Consider the following 24559-nt stretch of genomic DNA (forward strand, 5'->3'; position numbering starts at 1 on the left):
TAGTAATATATCCTAAAATTTAAAATCCCCATGCAATCAAGGTTGTCAAAGTTATTTTTTTTTCCGTTTTAATTTATTTATATTCGATACACATTATAAACTAATATTGTCATTTGGTATTATTACTTTGCACTTAGTACTACTTACATGATTTGAACACAGTCAAGTTAATATTTATAACTAATTTAAAATTAAATATCTGTTTTCATCGCTGTATTTTTTGGTTAGAAATAATTCAATTATTCTCAAAATATCATTGGTTTAATATTTTAGATAAAACCGTGTCACGCTATCGTAGATTTTGTAGACACCCTAGAAATAATGAAAAATGAATCAATAGTCCTATATAAGTAAACCATGGAGAACCATTTAAAGACACTTATATTATTTCAAAATTACTTACCTTTTTGAAAACATTTTAATTTATAGTCATTCAAAAGAATAAAAACCTTAAAAAAAATTGCGACAGTAAAAAATAATAAAAAATAAATAATATTTTTACAAAAATGTTCTTTTGTAACGACTTAAAATCATGTAAAAGAAATATTTTCAAAAACGTCACGGTTTTCTGAAAGAAAGAGTATCTTACGTTAAATGGATCATCCCGTAGTTATATGTAGTCATCAATATAGTATATTATTACCAGTGCGAACACAATATCCTACACAAAGTATCTATGTATTATATTATTAAATAACAGCCTTCAAGTGTAATATACCCAGAACTCCAATTACATCCTACAATCCTTTACTTACCTAATTGTCTAAATCTTGAATCCCTGGAGCTATACAGAATCAGACTTGATTGATATTTCATTTATAAGATATTAAATGTCTACATAACTGTCCCAACTTTTAAGCCGCCTTACATTCCAAGCTTCCTCTAGACCTCAACTCGCACTCAATTAATGAACTTGTATTATTTAAAACCTCAAACTACTAATTGTGCTAATCATTTTGCTACTACTGTAGTTAAGAATTATTAACATCGTAAATACTTATAAAATTAATCCATTCTGGTTAATTTCTTTCATTCATTTTAAAATCATTTTTTTTTACTAATCTAGTTTCTCATACGAATATTAATATACCTATAATATTATTCATTTTTGATAGTAAATTAATTATTTGTAGCATTGTCCAATATATTTTATGTGTTCTATGTATTTAAGTTTCCAATATAATACTCTTGTATGCAGTAGGGTCCAAACTCGTTTAATATGTCCATAAATAATATTAGTACGTTTATTGTATATATACGCACCTAATTTGAAATGTACTAAAATTCTTACTCGTCGTAATTATCAATCCTTTCCCTACCGTACATATTGACGTGACGACGTCTATCGAAAGTTACGAGACAATTTAATAATACAATTTCCAAAAACGAACAATTTAATTGTTACATGCGTTAATAGCAAATGTCGACCATCATTCTTGGAAATATTTACCATTGATTCTATATTCTAATACTATATTATTATTCTATACTATATAATATGTTAATTTAAAGTTATCAAAGTTCCTTTGATTATAACTAAATTGTTTCTTTGGTCGAAAATTCACTAAGCGAGTAAAATCTAATCTAGAATTATACTATAATGTAAAGAAAGATATAAATGTAATATTTCAGAAGAAATGTTATATAGAAACTTAGGAATTTATTTATTACGTGATTTCATATAATACACCATATAACTATGTACTAAAGATGTTTATATTTAACTAGTTAAATTATTTATTATTATTTATATTCTATCAGACATAAAAATACTCAGACAGTATATTTAAGGAGATTCTGGCTGAAAATCAAATCATAAACCGTTTGGACTTTTATTTTATAATACCTGGTTTATTTACGTAAAAGAAAGTTATTTCCTGAAACTATATTTTAATAACTACATACAGTGATTATTATTTTATTGAATGCGATAATATCACTTTGAAACATTAGTTTTAAAGTAATAATAAATGATTAAATAAATAGGTTATTAATAAAGATTATGTACCTACCTACTTTTACAGACTCTAACAAAGTTAAAATAAAAAAGTTTAATTTAATCTCATGAATAAAGGTTCGATAAATATTTGCATTTTTGCAGTGAAGACGGCAGTACAAAGTTAAGATTTCTGCAGTGTCTACACCATCTGAACTAAAAACAGACTAAAAGTAACCCAACGAATTCCAACATCTTGCCTGCAAATGGGTTTGATGATTAGGAGAGTTGCAAGCTGTTAACCTGTTGAGTACTTGATCTTATGAATGGGCCTACACGCATATTAAACATTTTTTTAAAAAATATTTATTATTATTCACAATAACGAATCTTTAGGTTCTATGTAGTTCATATTTTAAAGATATTTACGATGGCTAGTTATTACTCAGGAAATAATTCACACCATGTTTCGTATGTTTAGATAGTTAATTTATAATTACTAATTAAATGCATATAAATAAAATCTTAAACGATTTATATATGACAGGAATTAATTGAGAATAATAATTACGAGATCTTAACACATTTATTCAAATCATTTGTTTCGTCTCTACTCAAACAGAGTAAGACTTTTAGAAAAATTCAACTGTTATTAAAATTAGTATTATATATCACTTCTACCTTATTTGTAAAATGCATGCCTGATTCCGATTGATGTATGATTATTACGGGCATCGTCCTTTTTCGGAAAAATAAAAAACGTAGGTACTTTTCTTTAGTCTTTTTTGCACCAAATTTACCTGCGAAAAATTTCCCAAATTTAAATTTTATAATCACGGCTTACTTTGTTGAACCATATATTTTAAAGACACGAATACGTTAGAATTTGAATAAAAATATCAATCAAAAAATGAACAAGGATATTAAATTTCAAATCATAATAATAATCGTTATTATTTGTTACCTTTTACCTAGCACAATTTTTTAAGACTAACTATTAATAATACACAATTTTTTCAAAAAATAATCAATAATAGATACACATTTTTTTATAAATTATAATAAACTAGTATTTATATTTTTTTCTCAGATAATTATCATTTACGTAAATCACATGTGAAAATGGTAATTTTAAGGCTATAACGAACGTAAATTCACTCAAATTTGGACCTACTGTCGTTAAATATATTATTGGTGATTTAGAGTTACTCGACACCTATGACCTACTTATTAAAAAAAAAATTTTAAAAGGAAAGGAAAAAAGGAAGATTGGTATATAGATGTATGTTTAGACAGCGGAAATTGATCTATATCAAAAGCCTATTTGAAACATAATATATTATTCAATGCATATTGCGTATATGTTCAACATTTCATTTTCAATATTTCTCTTGTTATTTACTCGGAGCAAAAGCTCATCTGAAACGCATAACCGAGGAAAAATGTTTATATTATAGAGACCAAACCTGCACCCCTCCACCAGAAATTCGTTTTTAAACTAAATTTAATCTTACGGTTCCTACAAATCTGGAGGGATGCCAAACTGTTCAGCTCCCGTAAAATTTGAGTTTTCCAGTCGATAAACTTCAAAAGATATTCTGAACACACCTGACATTGCTGTTTAAAGTTTATTATCACCATGCTATATCAAACGGTTGTAAATCTCAACCTTTAAACAATCACTAAAAGCCATTTATTTGGTTATTAGTAATTACGAACATTACACTTGAATAGTTGAATGTGCTACAAAAGCATCTACTGAAACACGATTATACATTATTATTATTCATTATTTTATGAAGGCTAAATCGAATAATTGTATTTATTAATTATTAAAATTAAATTAATGAAAACTATACAATTATGTAATTAATAATAATAAATATTTTGTGAATAATGTGCAATTGTTTAACGTCAACAAATATCAACATAAAAGTAATTAACAGATTTTATTCATTAAATAAAATATAATGTAATAATTAACCTTTTTAATTAATGTAGGGTAGATTTCAATGACCACCTCTCAACAAACGTAGACATTTTTCTGTACTGATCAATATACATTTTTCTCTGGCGTCATTAACCGACAAATTAACGTCATACACTTGTACGAATAGAAACGTATATCAGAAATGTATTTTGTAGGTAAAAATGATTACATTTTTGTTTACTCGGTGCTTAAATTAAGGAGGGAGTGGAGAGAACGGAGTTTCTCTCTTCTTTTTATAAAATATTTATGCATATCTCTTCTAATTATATCCTAATCAATAAATACATTTAACTATTCAGGTCCGCATTTATTCTTACACCATTGCATCCCTCAACAAGTATTCTCAATCTATTATACAACTTGATGCACCAAGCATATTAATCCATCGAATCCATCGAATCCATTACGAATGCAGTTATTTAAATTTTGATTCTTATTACCATATATTTATAAGTGTCATAGTTATCGTCATGCGAATTTTTTTTTTCAATCGAATACATATTGTTTATGGTTCAAAAAAAAATATTAAGCTGATGATAATTTTTTTTTTATTATTTGTAAGTATATAAATCATAATTTGAAGGAGTAGGTAGATACTGAATTATTAAACTTAATCTAGACTAAAGACAATAGTCTTTGGGAATAAATGTAAAGGTATTTGTATATGGAGGCTTAAACAATATCTAAAAAATATTGTTTTCAATAAAAATAAATGATATATCTAATCATAAAAAATTACTAAGCTATATAGTAGACATGTCCACATTACATCTATTTTATACTTGATGTAAGAACTTAACGGTTATTATTAAGTTTAATAACTCTTAAATTACTCTTTCGTTTTTCGATTTAGATGTATCAACATTTTTCAAAAAGGCTCTAGTTCACAAACTGTCAACAAAAAATGAGGTTTTTGTTTAAATAAACAGAGGTTTTTATTGCCACAGGATTCTCATTAAACGGTATTAAAATCTAAGTTTCGAAAAACAGGGAATTTAATTATACTGAATACTTTTATAAATCAAAATTCAAATAATTCTATTGTTATAGGATATAAGATAGATGAGCAGGCTTGGTGAAAACGTTCTTACATTTTTATCATATTTATAATAATTATAATAAAAATTCTTATGTTTCTATTTGAAAAATATTGTATTGTAAAATTGACTTATATAATGTTCATTTATTTTATCCCTTATAACCCAGGTATCAAAATTATAATATAATATAATAATGTTATAATTACATTTCTCTCATAATGACTAAGATTTTTAATGATGATAATTTAATTAGAAATTAGGTACAATAATGTTATTGTATTATTAAAGTATTATTTTTAGCAGCAACGCCATTATTATTACATAATTTAAAAATTATGTTTTGGTATTGTTTTTATAATATTATTATATTATTAATAACATATATTTTTTTTCTTTACATCAGCACCTAATAAGTGTTTTGAAAATACTGTCTAAAATGTCTGTATAAAAAGTTATAGCATACTCAGGTAGGAACATTTTTTTAAATATTATTTGATCATTATTATTTCATTATTTCAGAATATTGGATGTTTATGGTGGAATACAAATAAAAACTTAATTTTATTTAGTATTTTTTGAAACAAGAGAAGTAAATTTAGAGTAAACAAAATTAAGCAAACTACACTTTATTATATGCTCAAAAATAATATTTTATGAGTACAATGACAAATGATATATTGTACTATACTTTGTCTGAGAAATATATAAAAAAAAGCCAGTTGTGTTATTTTAAATTTGGAAAGGACAATTCTAAGCAGAGTTTGTAGGCTACTTATAATTTATATATGTGTACATAGGAAACCCTTAACCATTGTATACCTGTGTAGGTAAATATGTTTACCTATTGTTTTATCAGACTAATTTTTTTTTACATAATATTATAACAATATCTTATTTTTATCGTTCTAGAGATACCTATATTATTAACGCTGTAATATTATAATTTAACTTAATTCAATATCTATCAGAAATATAAAATGTGAAAAACGTAGCTAAAGTTAAATTTTAGACATGAAATAATATAATATAAAATGGAATTACCTATTAATACTTTCAGCCTGACATATTTATATTTTTTTTTTTATTTTTTTTTTTAATATTACATAATATGGCTCTATTATGTATACACTTGTTTCTCTTTAGTCTTCTTCGCGGTTTGGCATTAATATTGTTGGAATAAGAGTACAAGAGTCACAATGATTGACAGAGGGGTAGCAAAAGACTTGGAGTAGGTAGATTTCGCTACTTCTGAGTCTGATATAGCCTGGAGCCTGGACATTAAGTCCGAATTAGTCTTTTTTTTTTAAATTTCAAAACAAACTCTTGTAAACATAATGCAATAGTAATGTTATGTGTTTTAATTTATAATTACTATAATTATAGATATACTATTTACATAGCATCTTACCACTTTCGCCATACGCCATATTATGTATGTAAGAACTTAATAATTTAAGATAAGTAAATATATTTTTCTAATACATTTCTTTATCAACCTAATCCAATAAAACGCTTGTGAAAAAAAGTCAATTACTTTTATTTATTTGTAGAAAACATTGTGGAATGGAGATTTTAGAATAAGTTAAAATAAAGTACAAAAATGCATAATACATAATAGTTAAAATTAAAACACAAGAAAAATTAAAATGTCTTCAATGGATGGTTTTGTGTATATTTAACAAGTAATTCGTAGACATTCTAATCTGGGACGAACCTATTTTGATATAGCGGAAACCTTACGCCATGGTGGCGCACCGAAGGAGGTAAACTCTAGGTTCACCCCTTCGACCCTCACCCCCTTGCAGCATAGTCATTTATTTATTTATTTAATATTATCACAACTATATTGTTTTATATAAATGCATGTAAGAAAAAAAAAAAAAAATAGATTTCTCGATTGGTACCTCCCCGCCTAATACCTAAACACAGACAAATATATATACAAGATAATAATTTCTCTCAGTAGTTGTCGCCACTGTCATCGCCGAAATTATCAAAACGATTATTTCATGAAAACATATAAATAGCGAGGTGGGTACCTATGCTAAAATACAGTTAACATGTTGAGATGAGATTCGGACAGAAATAAGTTATCATCGTCAACCTGAGTCGTAGATCATATTCACGTCGTATTCGGTCTCCTTAAAACTTTACAAATTAAAAGATTATAACTAACTAGGTATAACTGAATGACATATTATTTTGATGTTTTTCCTTGTTCTCAAATTCTCAATAGTTCACAACATTTATGTGTTGCAAGGTGACACCGGGAACGAGCTGTCGACACTAGTTTCACATCACGGGCGTCACGGAAAAAAAACCGGACCGCCACTTTGGATTTTAAACAGGCATACGGCAGTTTATTATTAAAAAAAAAAAATAATATTTGGGAGATATTCGATCAACCCATGATATTGAAAACTAATATAAGAAACCCGGCATTAATTGAAAAACGTGAGTGATCGGTAAAGTCGTTATATAGGCATACTATGGCCAATGGGCGATAAACGAAAACTTATATTATGGAGTCCGAAGTAGCTCGGACAATTTACAGTGAATTTAAAACTTCCAAGAGCATTATAATGTACGACGTGCACACACATAAACATGGTGAACCTAACAAAGTTTCGGGAAGATTAAATGGACCCCTGGCGATGCCCATATAATTGCGCCACCATCACCACTGCGATTTATGGTCATTGTATAATGATATTGTACATTTAACACGTATAAAAATATAAAAATCTCCGAAAATTCGAAACGTCGTACGGCGAAAGTTCAAACTAGATGTCTACATTGTACGTATGCCCCTACTATATGTATAGAGTTTGGTTATAAATAACATGATGGCCGATGGCTATAAAAAGAGATACAACTTTAACAAACGTATTAATATTATTATTATCATTATTATTGTTATTATTATTACTACTGTTCGGAGTGGTAACCATAAGTTCTTGCTCTCTGGTAACGTTGAACAACCGTCGATAAAATACAATAATAACCCGGCAATATAGTTACGACGACTGTTTATAAGTCGACGGCAATAATAATCATTATTAATAAATATCGCGTATTGAATCGTTCATATTAATATGGATTGTTGGACGTTTAAATCACTACTCTCGTTAATCACGTCACTAACACAAGTAACAACAGTGTAATAACGAAAGTGTTACATTTTAATAATAATACTGCCCTCACTTATCCTGTAAACATGAGCGTGAGGGGGGTGCAGAACGTGCGATCGTATATGCGCTGCGTCTATATATTTTATTTCTATTAACAGCTACTGCAGTGGTTATGAAAGTTTCCATCGTACTTCACTATCAGCTAAAAAATTGATGGTCGGTTTTCAAACTTCTGGATAGTCTATGTTTAATGAGCCTATGTGGTATATTATGGTTTAAATTATTATATTTCCATGTTGATAACATTCAACTTGTATTACATGTATAACAGCTGTTTCATCAGAGAAATGTTTGCTTTTTGGTTAACTGACAAAAAGGAGAGGGGGGGGGGGTCATTGCTTTTTAAAAACGTTTGCACTTCTTGGACACGGTTAGGCTTATACCATAGTAATTACCCGCCTATGCCAACGACACAATATAATATTAAACGAAACGGCAAGGAAATTAAACTTTATTATTTGAAACCCTCGTTATAAACACGAGCGAGTAGTTACTCGAAAACGCCGTTTAAAACAATTGGCTCTATTGGCCATCGAAGTACCTACTCTGTTACGTAGTCGAGAGGTGCTGTGCAATAATTAAGTATAATACTACGGTTCAAAGTGGAAAATGTGTTTTTCATCGGACGCACAACCCGCGGTGGAAATACTATTTACTATAATATTCCAAGTGACGTGTCGATTTAATATATTGTTTGGGCGTCATTGACTGTAGCGGAGACTCCACTTAAGGGTGACTTATATTATAATATAATTGGCATGCATATAGGTACACCGAGTTTCCCCAAAATTAGGGTACACTCTATAAGTTGGTCACCATAGGTGTATTGCTCAGTGCTCGATACCTATTTCCGAACTCTGCTTGACGCGTTGTGGGACATATGAGACTAAACTGTCTCATCATATAACTTACAATCGTTTAACCCTTGTATTTCGAGCATGCGCAAAGGCTTAACTTTGTCTGCGAACACCGTTTTGACGTGTGTGTTTGTGTGTGGGCAGGTGAGACTGCAGCAGATCGTCCGTGGCAGCTGTCACCGATGTCTTATGTTTTTATTTTCGTCTTGCTTAGCCGCAGTACATAATACCTATATGTAAGCGGAATAAAATCGAAACGAAATATTAATGCAACAATAATATATTTCATGCAAGTTACACAGGCAACGCGGGGAAAAATCATCGTTTGGGCCCCATAGCGGGCGAACACTCAGACGCTCGGGCAAAGCGGACCTTTGCGCAAGTATTCGAATCCCGGTGCGTAACGGCGGCGCGGCGGGTACCTATACTCGCGCTTGGAGGGAGACGAAAACCGTTTAAATGTCGGTCGGCCCTCTTAGGCGGCAGTCGTCGAACATATCGCGACTTTGGCCGGTCCACCCGCGTCCGTCCGCGTGAATTTAACGTAAAACAACAACAACAACAACAATAACAATAACGATGACAATGACATCTCTTTAAGTCGGTGTTGGCAGCGTCGTCAGACAGAGTGTGGCGTCTACGCGATTTAGTAGAAAAAAATTTTGAGGATGTCTGTGACGGTAAGTGATAACGATAATAGTTGTACGATATTAAATCCTTATTCCGAGGTGGTGAATCCGTTTGATGACACAACTGCAAGTCGCCCCCCCCCTCTTCGTTAAAGGTTTGATGATGTCAACTGTTATATATTCCTTGTCTTACAACATAAGTATATACTACACAGCACAAATTACCCGAAAATGTCGATAAATATGTTTTCTTTTCATCTTTTAGGAGTGGTTTTAAACGTACCCCCAAATTATTTAATATGTAGTACTCAATAAATACAAGACTACCTGTACTGAATTTTTTTTTCTATTTGGATTAAGGTTTCAACTACTAAGGTCTTTAGCCTGGCACTGTGTGGGGGGAAGTTATAGTGTATTATATATATCATTATTATCACAAGTATTTTTAAATCGATTTATTAAATTTATTATTCTATTCACTTGAATAAATTATTATTATTATTACCATGTGTGATTGTGGACTGAATAATATTTTATACTTTCAATCATACATCGAAGGTTTTGATTGTATGTAGTTCTAGGATATAATTGGCAGAAAAAAATAAAACATTTAGTACTGACGGACGGCTGTCAAAACCAGAACGATGTTTTTTTATGATTCCAAATAGCTACTGTTCGTGTCTCGGTTGTGTAATTCCTAGAAGGTTGTTCGTAATTTTTGTAGGCTGGCACCTGTGATAATTGATAAAATATGTCGTGACCAACGGTTTTAGTAGTCATCATAACGAGATTGTGTCCATTTAGATGCAAATTTTTTTTATAGAATTCAATCGAGAAGCTTAGATCTTTTAAAAAAAAAAAAAAATGCTCGAAGAAAATACTCATATTTTTCCCCTTGATAAATAAATATAAATTGCATATATTATATTATAGTTCTACACTTTGAATACAAATTTATTTAAGTATAAATTAAAATTTCAGTATTTTAATTTTTTTTTTTTAACGAAATAAACTCCTGACTAGAGTTGATATTTTGAACGAAAGTAGTTTTATAATTATCCGTATACACTATATTGATATTGATACTATATAGAAAAATTATGTTCTGCTTAGAAAATAATTTTTTCAACCACTAAATAAAAATCCTCATATACCCATTAGCCATTACATTATTATAATATTATGTACCCACAACATTAAATAAACTATTACAATTTCTAAAATTAATTTCATTTCATAAGCAGAAAAATGCAATCATTTGAAGTTAGCACGCAGTTTTAAAAATCACATGAAATATTTGAACGAAAATATGGCTTAGACCTTACCATTATTTACTGACTGACATTTATTAATGTAATTGATTAGGGGAAGAAAATAAGTTGAAGAATCAATAAAAATATACATAATGATAGTGTATTATAATGTTTGTAACATTTATTTGGACATGGTAAAAAAAAATCCACCGGGAACATTATTAAACGAAAACATTTTTATCGATATTTTACAAGTAGTCTAAGGTATGCAGTATTTTAATTTTTCCTACTTGTATCATTGTTTTTCTAAGAACTCGACTTATATGTTTCTAATATATTTTCCCCTTCGGTCGTCACGTCTCATTATTACACTATTAAGGTTTGCGATTGCGATCATACTTTTACGATTGATTTTTGAATTTTAAACAATAGTAATCGACAGTGTTCCGCTATTGATAGTTACATTGCGTATCTATGCATCACATCACTGCTAATCGCATTCAAGTAAGTACCTACCTTGTCCTTGTTCTTATTGTACGCTGCCGCTCTATGTTTTTTTAACATTTAAACGTTGAAAGTTTCATGGGTTTACAGTACTTTGTGTGAGCAAATCAACTAAAATATTTAATTTGTAAATTGAAAAAAATAAAAGAATTATATCTGTTTCATCCAAATAATATGTTGTACATAGATAACATTTTTCATTATGATAATCTCAACGTTAACAATTTCTAAAAAGTATTTTTTTTCACGAAAATACCATTACATTATCTTTAAATTGTTCTGTATGTCACATTCTTCTTTCCATATAAAATAATTATTATTTTTAACAAAAGAAGAAAATGAACACAAATTCATATTTTAAAATATAATTCATTTTAACTGAGTTAAAACTTGACTGTCTTCCTTTGTCGCTTGTTTTTCTTGTATGATGAATACAAGAGATTCAAACTAAGTGGTCACACGACAATGATGTTTTTAACGAGAAGTTCATACCAAAGTCTTTGCAGAGTCTTTTATAAGGGAGTACTTAGTTATAAGACTAAACTTTAAGTCACAAATAATTAAGTTACGGAAATAGATGATATTTAATTTTTACTTTTTAATACATATCAGATTCTTGAGTGGATAATAATGATGATGATAATTTTTTGGATTTACAACAAGACATCACTTTAATAACTCGACCATATAACTAAGTTTTTATTTTCAAATTGATATTTTGAAAATAACGTTTTCGTTAAAACGGCGATACACTGTCGAATAGTAATGAGTTTGAATGTATTTTAAAGTCAATGTATTTCAAAATTTCAGAAAACATAATATTTGTCAAAATAATAATATAATGACTGTTCCATAATATTATAATACGAGTACATAGAGTTTTGTTGTTGTTAACAACTGCACGGTTTTGATATATTATATTATAGAAACGAGGTTTCCATCGATTATTTAGGTGTTTGACATTAAAGTTGTTGTGAATATAACTTTTGATTGACTTGACATTTGAACAAAAACTCTTTTTCATAAAAACTCGTATGTAAATAGGTAGGTAGAGTAATAGCTATCCAGTGCGGAGTGTTTTGGATGTTCTAACAACATTCTCGTTAGCCGTTTTCGCGTAAAAAAATATATTTAATATGTTATTATACGCTTCAGGTATCTAAAAAAAACATGTTGTCATATGGTTTTATTTCATATATTTTGATATTATTATTATTATTATTATTATTATTATGAAGATTGATTACTACAGCGTGTGAACAGTGTGTTAATCCCTCACCCTCTCTCCTCCTAACCCACCAAATTAAATTTAAATATAAAATTAAAACACTCCCTAAAAAACAAAAACTACAAGCCTGATAATAACCGTATTAAACAAAATATGTTTTACCAGACACATCGATCCCAAAGTTCGGAGATGCATTAACACGCATGAAGGTAAAACAATTTCCTCACATCACATTATCATTTAGTGACATTTATACGTAACTACTCAGAAGTTTTAGATGATTTTGAATGATCTAGTTGTTAAATGATATTTGTTCCGTATACATAGATATTCAGACATTGACGAGCTCGGACAAACAGTTTTAGAATTTTAATGATGAAAGAGAGGTAAATGCGGATTTGTCGAATATAAGTTTATATTTTTATTTTTTATACCATCTCTTTAACTTAAAAAATAAAAAACCATACTAAAGTCGGATGAGGTATGAACATAAATAATTAGTAACTCCAATCTGTATTGTTATTTAAACTTTTAAGTATCATTGTGTACGAGAAACTGATGAAACATTTGAGTAGAACGAAAACTATGAATAATTAATGTGAACTGTGTACATTTATTGATTTAACTATAATATTGTATCCACAAAAATTAAATTAAAAAAAAAAAACTATAATATTATTATTATTTTTTCATTATTATTTTCCTTAGATTAAACATGTTGCTAACGCCATTAGACGCAATTTTTTTTTTTAAAGAACTTTTTGACATACAGATGCAAAAAAACACCTTTTAAAGATAATATGTACAATATTTGCAGTTCTACAGTAGAGAGTTGTGTTGCAATACTTAATACAATATTACAATAACACAATGACATATTATACCTGCATGAAGGATGGTTTTATAATTTTGTAATTTTCGGTAATTTTTATAATTATATTTTCAGACAGAAAGAGTACATCAGGTATTTTATTCAACTATCACGGTTAGTGCACTGTAAAATTTAAACGCAAAACTAAATTCAAACAATTAATAAGTTTTAATTTTTTTTTTTTAATTCAGAAAATATCTATATGAAAATAGAATGGTTCACCAATAAATTATTATTAAATGTCATGCCCATGACAAATTTAGATGGTAACTTTAAGCAATATCTAAGGTAGGAACCTACATATTTTATTACAAAGGTCTAAAAAAAAGGTCGAAAATAAAATGATATACGAATAATGCAACGATAAAATATAAATTATAAATTTGTTTATTTATTAAAAGTTTTTAGAGGGCCAATGAGTTCACTAGTTAAAATAATAAAAAAAATATAATAATAAAATATGTGTAAGGTATGCATAGTGTATTCATTTATTATTTATCTAACAATAGATAATATTTTCAGTAGGCATTATACGGGATTATAAAAATTTATTAACACATGGTTTATATTTTTTAATAGTTTTAAAATGGTAAAACCTTAGTTATAATTAATATTCATAATTTATAATAATAAAAAAAAATACGTTATATTATTTTAAACTTATGTGACCATTCATTTACAACACACTGCGCTATGTCATTTATTATTTTACGCAAGGGTTTTCATTTTATGGACCACTTAACTCTAAAACAATATCATGCATATTTTATGAATAATCACATTATGCTTTATAGTTGAAAAATATTTGTAAAAAAAAAATGACCACTACCCTATTATATTGTACATTATATAATGTTTAGGACTATTTTATCTGGGGTATTGTTTTTTTTTTTTACTCGTTTCGCAAATATTATGTTAGTTTAATTTGTTGTGTTTGTCAATACTTAATATCTTTTTTTTTTCCTGAACAACCGTTATAAAAAAACCTGTACATTGATTACTCAATATAAAAGTATTCACTGTTCAAACAGAACGTATGAAGTGTAAATCGATACACAATCGATTATTATTATATTTTCGTTTTATTATAGACAACCGCTCATGAATAACTGCGGTATGCGCGCAGAGGTACTACTGTTATTATTATTTTTTTTTTTATCGTTTTCGGTCATTGAGACCATACTACCGCCAAACAAATTTCTCTCCATCCATCTCTATACCTTCCGCTGCTATGCTCCATGGTACTTCTGGTCGGATCCTTCCTGCTTCCGCTTTCACGCAGTCTTCCCATCGTAAACGTGGTCTTCCCATTTGTCTCTTGCCGACCGGGTTCTCCTCGATAAATTGTTGTTCCAACTATAGACCCTGTTATACGCCACTCGTGTACGGCCCACGTCCACCTCCTACTTATGATTTGCGATATACTTACCATATTCGGTCTTTGAAACAGTTCTTGGAGTTCATGATTATGCCGTTACCTCCGAGTAAAACTAACTAAAATTGGTGTCCTCGAAATGCAATTGATATTAAAACGTATCCATGTAATAAAACCAAATTTAAAAACGGAAACGTTTCTATACATTTTAACAACTTACTATGATATAATAAGATTGGTACTTAAAAAACATTTATTCGTTAATGCGTTTTGTGCAAAGTGAACATTTCTAGAGCTCGTTTAATGAATATTAATATAAAATAATGCTAAACCAGCTCAATAATTATAAGGTTTAAAATGTTCCAAAATTAAAATTTCGGAGGAAGTTAATATCTGACTTCGGGGATTATTGTGTAGAGCAAAAACTTGAAAGACACATATTTTATTGTTATTTGGTCTAGAATTTCGGACATTTATTACAGTCCAGTTGGCCAAAATCTCTGGTCAGTGTCCAACATTCAAAAGGCACTCAACCGAAAAATGAAGAATCAGCAGAATAATTAAATAATATAATATAAATTATTCCTTCCGACGAAGGGCCCAACTGTCTTGTATATTTTTTTTTAAATTTCTATTAATTACAACATTAATTTATCTCGATTAGTTATAATAAGAGTATTTTTAAATTTATTACCCTGGGGACTAGTCCTTGATAAAATAAAGCTGTTGGTATAAAAAATCTAAGACTTATTTTAACGTTTCTATATTTTAGACATTAATTATACTGGAACTAATTATAATTAATTATATTATATTATATGTACTATGTATAATCTATACACTCAGTTTTCTCCATCACTGACAGTTGGCAAATCGTAGTTAGTGTAGTTTTCAGACTTCTGAATCATAAATAATATTATGCCTACTTAAAAGTAACATAGTTTTCTTCAGTAGTAATATACACTTATCTGTGTATTTTTAACCTAATGTTTAAGTTTTATAATTACACTTTGATTTTACAATATATTTCGTTAATTCCTACGGAAAATTAGATTCAATAAACGATCGTCTGAAAAACACTACCTATCTTATAATTTTATCTTAAAATAATTACCTATTTGTAAACAATTTGCATAATATAGCCTGTTAAAATTATTTATCGTCGCCTGAAACTAAATGAAAAATACCAGTCAGGTGATGCATTTGAGATGAATGGAATTTTGGTATGCGAAGTGTATTCTTTCTTATTCAACAAAAATGTGTTATAGAAGCTGTTCAATTTCCAACGCATATTATAGATGACATTTTCGACAAATTAAAAAAAAATCGTTTTTGTTCAATTTGATTAAAATGTGCATAAATTATAGCAGAACATAAAATTAGATCCAAGACAGTACTTAAATTATTACAACTACAGATACCTATATCACCTGAGCACAACTAAGTTTGACAGGTAGTTAGTTAATAGTTAAAATATGACAAATGTATCATAGTTACACTAATAAAATGAAACGTATTCATATTGTAGTACACGTCATACATAACTGCCGGTAGGTAGACATCGGGGGTCACCAAACGACGGAGGACGAACTTTATCCGGACAGAAAATTTATTTTTTAATTACAATATTTGATGGAGAGTTTAAAAATATGAGCTTTTCATTTGTTTTAATTTTTTTGTTTTTGGCTCTACAGCTAGGAAAAAAATGCACATACAATTTTGAAGGTCCCCGAAAACATCCAGATTTCCTAAATTGGTCATTCAAAAATATTAACTCGTTATTCGTTATTTAGTTTATTAGATGAAAACCAACAACCGTAAACAGTGTAAATCATAATGCCATAACTACAGTATTTTTTTTTTACATAAAATAATGTTTTTAGACTGAGTACAGATATTTTGATTTTCTGACTCTAACCGATTTTGCGTAACAATTTGTTTATTGTCATAGAAACGCAATAAAAATTATATCATGTTATTTTAAACATATTTATGGTTCATACATTTTCTTCGATGAGGAAAATATCTAGTAGCGTGCTGCGTTTACATAATATTTTTTTCCATTATTTACACCTATTTTATTTAAGCCAAATAACGACAACGAAAATTAAAATGAAATTTGTTTTTATATAAATCGAAGGATCCAGAGTAAAACGCTTGTCCAATATCCATTAATACCATTCGGTATACACTCAGTATATTTACATAAACGGTTAAAATATTTCACTCAACAAAACCAAATCGGATTTTTGATATAATAATGATTGGCGATTACTTATTAACAGCAGGATTCGGGACTTTAAGCACCTAAAATCATAAAATTAGCAATTAAAAAACTTCATTACAGACACTCAAATAAACACTTAAAAATAAACTATAACAAACAAAAAAAAAAAAAACGATCTCAAAAATGGTAACCCCCTCAAACTCCAAAAGGGTCTCCCTTCGAAGACTTTAAAGTTTTTTATTTTATATAAGAAAAACACTAAAGGTATTTATGTGGCTGTGTTCAGTGCATTTCCCTAAGACTACAAAAACCAATTAGTTTTTCTTGGTGGCTACCACCTGTGTCGTGTATAAAATATAAAATAAAAACAGACAAAACTAAAACTAGTAAAAAGAATTAAAAAAAACCAAAAATATAATCTTTCGAATTTCGTGTTTGAATTAATTGTATAGTTACTTAACGATATCCATTTGTATAGAATTCTGCTAAATTGTATGCGTCATATAAAAAGAATAAGAAAATTATGCTTTAAGTCCCGAACCCTACTCATTAGTTATCGGATCAATATAAGTCCATTTTAATTTATTTGTTTCGATAAATAAGTGTTGAGAACGAATTGAAAACGGCTTATTGATGTATACGTTTCAAGGATTGTGGGAAACTTATTTGGCTAAAGAAATAGAACTGAAGACTTTATAGACAATTTCCATTGTATTAGGAAGTGCGATAATCTGAAAATGTCGTAAAATATGTATGTGAGATGAATGACAATAATATTGTATTTGGTCGACAGAGGTTTTTGAGGTACTCTAAGCGATGATTATAGAACGTAACCATGAGATTCACGAAGTGGGTCATTTCGGAGACGAGAGACTTACAGCGGCATCCAAGAAAGACACTTGTAGGATATCGTCAATTTTGTCGCCTACCGAACTAGGCAATATAAAAATATTATTACATTTTGGTCGAAAAGCTCGAGGTAAACGTTGGCGGAACGCATAAACTTCGTCGGGGCCATAAAATAGCCCATCTGCTATCCAGGCTTTTTCGAGAGAAATATTCAAACCTGTCGATTTGCATGGATATAACGACTATCAACGATATATTCGATTATAATCGAATGCGAATAATGTTTTTTTGGAATTTACAATAACTAGGTACTGTTAGTATTTACCACTTTTATTCAATAACATAACATTAATATTATTACACACCTACCTATACTATCGCTTCGAACATTTTCAGACACATTTCGTTGAACCATAATAAATTTAATTATTGTAAATGTCGATTTATATTTTTTTTCATAATATCATAATATCATAATGGATACAAGCGATAACGTTCAATATTTTTGACCTGCTGTTTGATATACTCGGAAAATATTTGCAGTTGCACTAAATGTGATAATAATATACGTGATAAATAAATATGAAATAAGTCACGGGGAAACATTCCAACATCATCATTCTTTGTAAATGTGTCCCTAGAGATGATATTACTATTGTGTATGTAACTTGCTTAGAGAAAGATTAATTGTAGTCTTAACGTTCACTAACAAGTAAATATTGTTATATAATTAATATTTATTTTATTGTTATAAAATAATCGTTTTACCTGTGGTTTCCATGTGCACTACAATAAATTCGAAACGTAATTTGATGTGTCAAGATAAATAACCTACGACTTATAGGTACCTATGTAATCACTATATTAAATTATTATATTACGCTGTTCATTCAATATTTAATAGGATATGCGTTTAAATTAATTAATATATATGATTACTTTGCGTTACCTAATCGGGAGGATATTCAGGGAGAAACACATAAGTAATAATAATTATTAACAACAAACGAATAATGTCTTAACAGTATTTTTATTTTTATTTTGTTTCAACAGCGAAATAGGTGTTACCACTGCGGTGTTACGATTGAAAAGTAAAAATAAAAACGAAAAATAAAATGTTGAATTTGCGAATATTTATGCTGGAATATAAATGAATGATTTTATTTGAGTCAGCACCGCCAGACTGAATAGTTTTCGAATATTTTTAGTCTCCCGGTGATTACCGACGTCCATTAACCACTCGAATCCACCAAAACAATGAATGTTTGTTTTTTACCAAAGTTAGTGAAGTCGATTTTTCTCCAATAGCAATAGGATTGATTTTTGATACATTGGTCCATTTTAGTACTTTTTAAAGTATACTTCATAATATATAAAGTACAACTTATTGTTTTTTGACATGAATCTTTTGAATCTTTTTAAATTCACGAAACACGACGATGTTATATTGATTATTATTGTTTCTATTTTTTTTTATACATGAATTTATGTGTAGAATTTATGTGTAGTTACTAGTTTGTTGTTTTAGATTTGAGAATTGGAAATTATGATTTATAATCTGTTTTGGTATACTCTTAGTTTTCGGTTTTTTGGAACGCGCCATGATTTGTGTTAACTTATTTTAAAATTTGAATTTATTTTCACTAGGTATTGACAAAAAACAAAAAAAAGTGGTTTAGAAAAATGTTATTCTCAGAAATATTACTTTCTAGAATATTAATTTCTAATATTATTATTCGAATGTCACCAATACTTTATTTTTCCAAAGTTTAAATTAACCCTAATATACGTACTCAACATTTGCAACTGACAGCCAAGAAGGAAACTGACATTGTTGATGAACGTGACAGACTTGGCATAGGTATACTGAATTTAATAATTAATATACAACCAACGGAAGTTGTTGACTGTTTCAATTGACTTAATAATATTGGATGATGAAACATGATTAGGTTGTTAAATGTTAAACACAACTAACAGAACTAAAACAAGATAATACAGTAAGCTAGTGTGTTGTATGTTATGTTATCTGAATGACTGGTTAAATAACATTAATTCGTTTTACCAAAATATAATGTACAAGTGAAACTGCAAATAATTTAATAATTAATGGCTGACAAAGAATCCCTGACCAGAGTAATATTATAGCGAACACGTCATTTTAATTCGTACGGGCCGAATGAAATTATGTTTTGCCTTTAATGAAATTCTAAAACAGATGATTTAAATATTTAATCAATTTTGGAATACAAAAAAAAATATAACTGTTAGGACGAATACAATTCAAAAAAGATTCTACTTTAGTATTCTATAATTTTTCACATTTTCAAACTCGCTTTGAGAATCTGAGCTAAGTGAAGGACCCGCTGGTGTTACAACAATGTGTGTGTCTTATTTATTTATTTAGGTCAGAGTCGTATTGCCTTTTTACGGCTGAGAATAGTGAATCGTCACATTCAAAAAATATTTCTGACTGAAAATCGTTTGTTGATATGTGCCGGAATACAATTTTTTTGACAAAACACTATGAAAAAAACACTAATATGTTGTCACATCAAACTAGGATATCATATAATTATGGCATCGACATAATTTTAAATTTGTAACATCTGCTACAAAATTTTAATAACGCATTGTTGTGGCATAAATAATTGAATAATAAATACTTTTGATTTGATTTTAATTAACTGCAAACATTTAGTGTGAAGGAAAGTTGCGTTTGATGTTAAATGAGTATAATTCCTGGTAGGTTGTTTATGTCATTTAAATGTATAAATAACCATTTTTAATAAAGATTAAAAAATAATAATAACTGAGCAATTATCCTCTTCTAATTAAATCTCCTTTCTGACATTCTGAGTTTGATACTTTTATTTAATTTTTATAATAACAAAGCAAAATATGTTGTCCGTTTATCTCGATATAATGTTCAGTTTCCTTTTGTTAATCATTAATTAATATTAGAACAAAAAAGATAGGTAATTACATTCGAATCAAAAACAAACATTTATGTCACCCACTAAACTCGTCTTTTGTATTTATTAATAATTAAATATTATCACAAAGGTATATTGTAGAGCTGTTGTTAATAAAATACAACAAATAAGTTTTGAAGTATTCACACCCATGAAAAAAATTTAAAAAAAAAACAAAACTTTAAAAACATTTTATTTGTTCTATATTTTTCTGATCATTATGACTTTTGGACGACTGAATCAAATTATTAATTGGTTTCTTGACTGAAGTTCTCCTACAGAAGTATTGTCGGGCAATCTCCTAATCTCTAGAGGGTTGAAGAAAAAATTTAATTAGTGGAAAGAAATTATCTTATACTTTAAAATATACATAAAACGAAATCATTAAACCGTAGAAAATTTCCATTTAAAACAGATTTTCGTTTAAGTCAGACTAAATAAAAACATAATATTTTATAAAAAAAAATATTTTTTTTAATTTAAAAACGCATAGGTAGTATAAATCATAATTGTTGGTAAAATGTTTTATTTTTTATAGTTATAAAAAATAATTAGTAGTTTGAATTAATTTCTGAAATTTGAAATGTATTGAATTAAATGAATCAACGACAGCCTCTGCAGAAAAAAAAATTAAATTTGGACTTTGATGAGCAAATCGAATTGGTTAGTAAATACGGCTGTTGTAAATCAAATTGAAACTAGTAATAGAGTGTCATGGGTGGGCCAGTGTGCGGCCATGTCTACATAAATTACAAGTCTGTCACAAATTATGCAAAATAATTTAACATACCTACTAAATATATTATTATTATTATTATTATTTTAACTGCGGTGTTGTACTGTTATTCTGATAACCTACTTATTGTCTTTGTTTTGTAAACAGAAAGAGTATATTTAAATTAAAAAACAACAACAACAATCTGGTGTTCTAAATACTGTAGCATTGTGTGTATTTCAGTGTTTTCCCTTTCAAATGTTTCCCGTGCTGCAGACGATGATGGGTGAGTCATCGCCGTAAGATTTTGTAGCTTTAAATATGAAATCGTCATATTATGTTATTAAAACACCGTTCAATAGTACCTGCAGTGGGTCTCAATTTCTTATGTCCGAGTACCACCCACAAATTTTGAAAATAATACTATTTTCAAAATGTGTAGCTAGTATACACTAGTAGGTACCGTTACAATAGGTGTCTACGGTTTTTAGTTAAAGATTTGTTTAATTAGGATCTGAATAATTTTATGGATAATATAATCATTTTTTGTTTTATAGAAAATTGTAATTTTACCTAATATAGTTGTTTAATGTTGTTTATGTACACTTAATAGAGAATTTTGTGTTATTTTGAATTAACGATAAAACAGATCAATATCGGGCTTCATTGTATTGACAGTGATTATCGTACACTCGTTTATTGACTTTATACATAATATATTAATAAAATGTAAAAAATATTTTTTATATATTCTAATTTTTTTTCCTCAAACTGAGATTTTTTACGTGTGCCAACTTGTGGATAGATTGAAACCCATCGTGTTCTAACCCATACAATTTTATTGTAGTTGTATTTGAAGTTCAAAAATTTTTTTTTATTTTTTTAATATTGACGAATATTTAAAAAAATGTTTTTAAAAATTTATTTATACCCATAAACGTACAAAGTTTCCAAAGTGTGGCATAGAAGTGGTGATGTAGACGAACGAAATTCAAAGGATATAAAATATTTTTTCATTTTTCTACATAGGTGGTATCACAATACCAAACTTTTAATGATTATAAAGCCTCAACTCTGAACGTAGGTATAAACTATGTTTGATATTGGATATTCCACATAGAATAAACTAATAGCTGAATGTGGTTTGAACCATATACATCCATTGCAGTAGTAAATTACAAAAAAAAGTGGATATAATATGTCAAATATATCTTGTTTGCGTACTTGTTTATTTTGTATTTTGAATATTTTATTTTCGATCGGTGACTTTCGTATGTTCATCAAAATATTATAATGAAACTAATTAAATAAATGTTATTTACATTATTCTGAAAAAAAGATTTAACCTAAGACAAAACCCGAATATTATAGTATTCACTATTTTACTATTTAGTGAAAAGCTGATTACCTGAAGTTTAAAATGTAAATCTGACATGCGTTTTGAATATTGTTGGATTAAAATATTTCAATACAAAACATTGTAAAATACTCAAAAATCCCACATATATGTCAATGTCTTTTACATACACGGTAATTTTTTAAACATGCTCATTCTATTTTCATGTTCCAATTATGCATATTTTAAAATTCAGATTTTTGGAATTTTTAAATGCACTTGAACACAATTTTTCGAATTATTGACATTTTTCGTACCACTTGAAAATGACCCTCTGACAATACGAACATCAGTTTTTCAAATAGGAACCTCCTTTTTTTCAATGTTAGCTATTTGTTTTAAAAAAAGGTCGTTCTCATAATTTGAAAAACAGAAATTTGCATCTCCACAGGACAGTCCTCAAGCAGTACAAAAAATCTCAAGAATTTGAAAATATAGTTTTGAAGTATATTTTAAAAAAACCAAAATTCAGATTTTAAATAATTGTATTATTGAAAAAAAAATAGTGAGCATGCTTGGTAAATCACACTGTATATTTATAGATATATATATATTGTATATATTATATTGACACAATGACACTTAAGAACCATCGTGGCCAATCTAAAAACATCTGAATTTCCGTTTGATATATCAGCGGATTCGACACGCTTGAGACCTTGTTTTTAATGTTGAGGGTAGAACGATATAGGTCGCGGATTATCTAAAACCGTTTGTCGTCATGGCCAATCTCAGATGTCATTGCCTATCTAAAGTGCAAATATAACTCTATGAATGACGCTGATCTCGCGAAATGTTTATTCTCCATTAATTTTTGATGAAAATAACTCTGCAGTGAGGCGCAGCTCACGTTTTGAAGTTAATAACAATATTGTTGTTCAAAGGGATACCGACTTTTATGATTCCTAGCGACAAACACGTGTCTGTTCTTTCTGAAGAGTGGAAAAAAAAATGATATTATATAGCCACAATGGTTCTCTGGAAACGACGACGTTACATCATACGAACCCATTTATATTTTCATCAAACACCAACGACAGTGGAAAATAATACGCAAAAGTACGTACGTTTTGAAACCTGACGAAAAACGTTTGAGTAGAATATGACAACCATTAAGCGCGTTTAACATTCGGCAACCGTTAGGCGTCTGATCGACTATCGCATAATTTATTATACACATAGTTGATATTCGCATTTCCGTCAGCTCATAACGTTACCATTAATAACGAGGCAGGTCCTTTTATCCAATATCGGCGGGCAAATGGTCCAAAAACGATATTATGGATAACGCTGCAGATATTGTAATATCATATACTGCCAGTGCCTACTTAATGTGTTTACGGTCAATGCGGTAATAGGACACCTGACCAATAGCGGGCCGAATGGTCAAATAAAAAAATATAATATCATAAACGCGTGTTCGACGACAACCATATTATATTTAGGCGGATGGACATAATATATGATACAACTTGCATGTGTAATCTTAAATATCTTCAGCCGTCGTTGTGTCACGCTTTACA

General features: G+C 28.7%; 1 protein-coding gene across 2 annotated transcripts in view; it reads left to right on the forward strand.

Annotated features, from left to right (window-relative positions):
* Positions 1-9485: 9485 nt before the first annotated feature.
* Positions 9486-24559, forward strand: part of LOC111037062 (RYamide receptor-like) — a 98614-nt gene continuing 83540 nt past the window's right edge. For both annotated transcript variants that reach the window (XM_022319421.1, XM_022319422.1), the window contains exon 1: positions 9486-9694. The gene's annotated coding sequence lies outside the window, so the exon portion shown is untranslated. The remainder of the gene's footprint in view (positions 9695-24559) is intronic.

This window comes from Myzus persicae, unplaced genomic scaffold (assembly GCF_001856785.1).
Source record: "Myzus persicae strain clone G006 unplaced genomic scaffold, MPER_G0061.0, whole genome shotgun sequence".
Classification (NCBI taxonomy): domain Eukaryota; kingdom Metazoa; phylum Arthropoda; class Insecta; order Hemiptera; family Aphididae; genus Myzus; species Myzus persicae.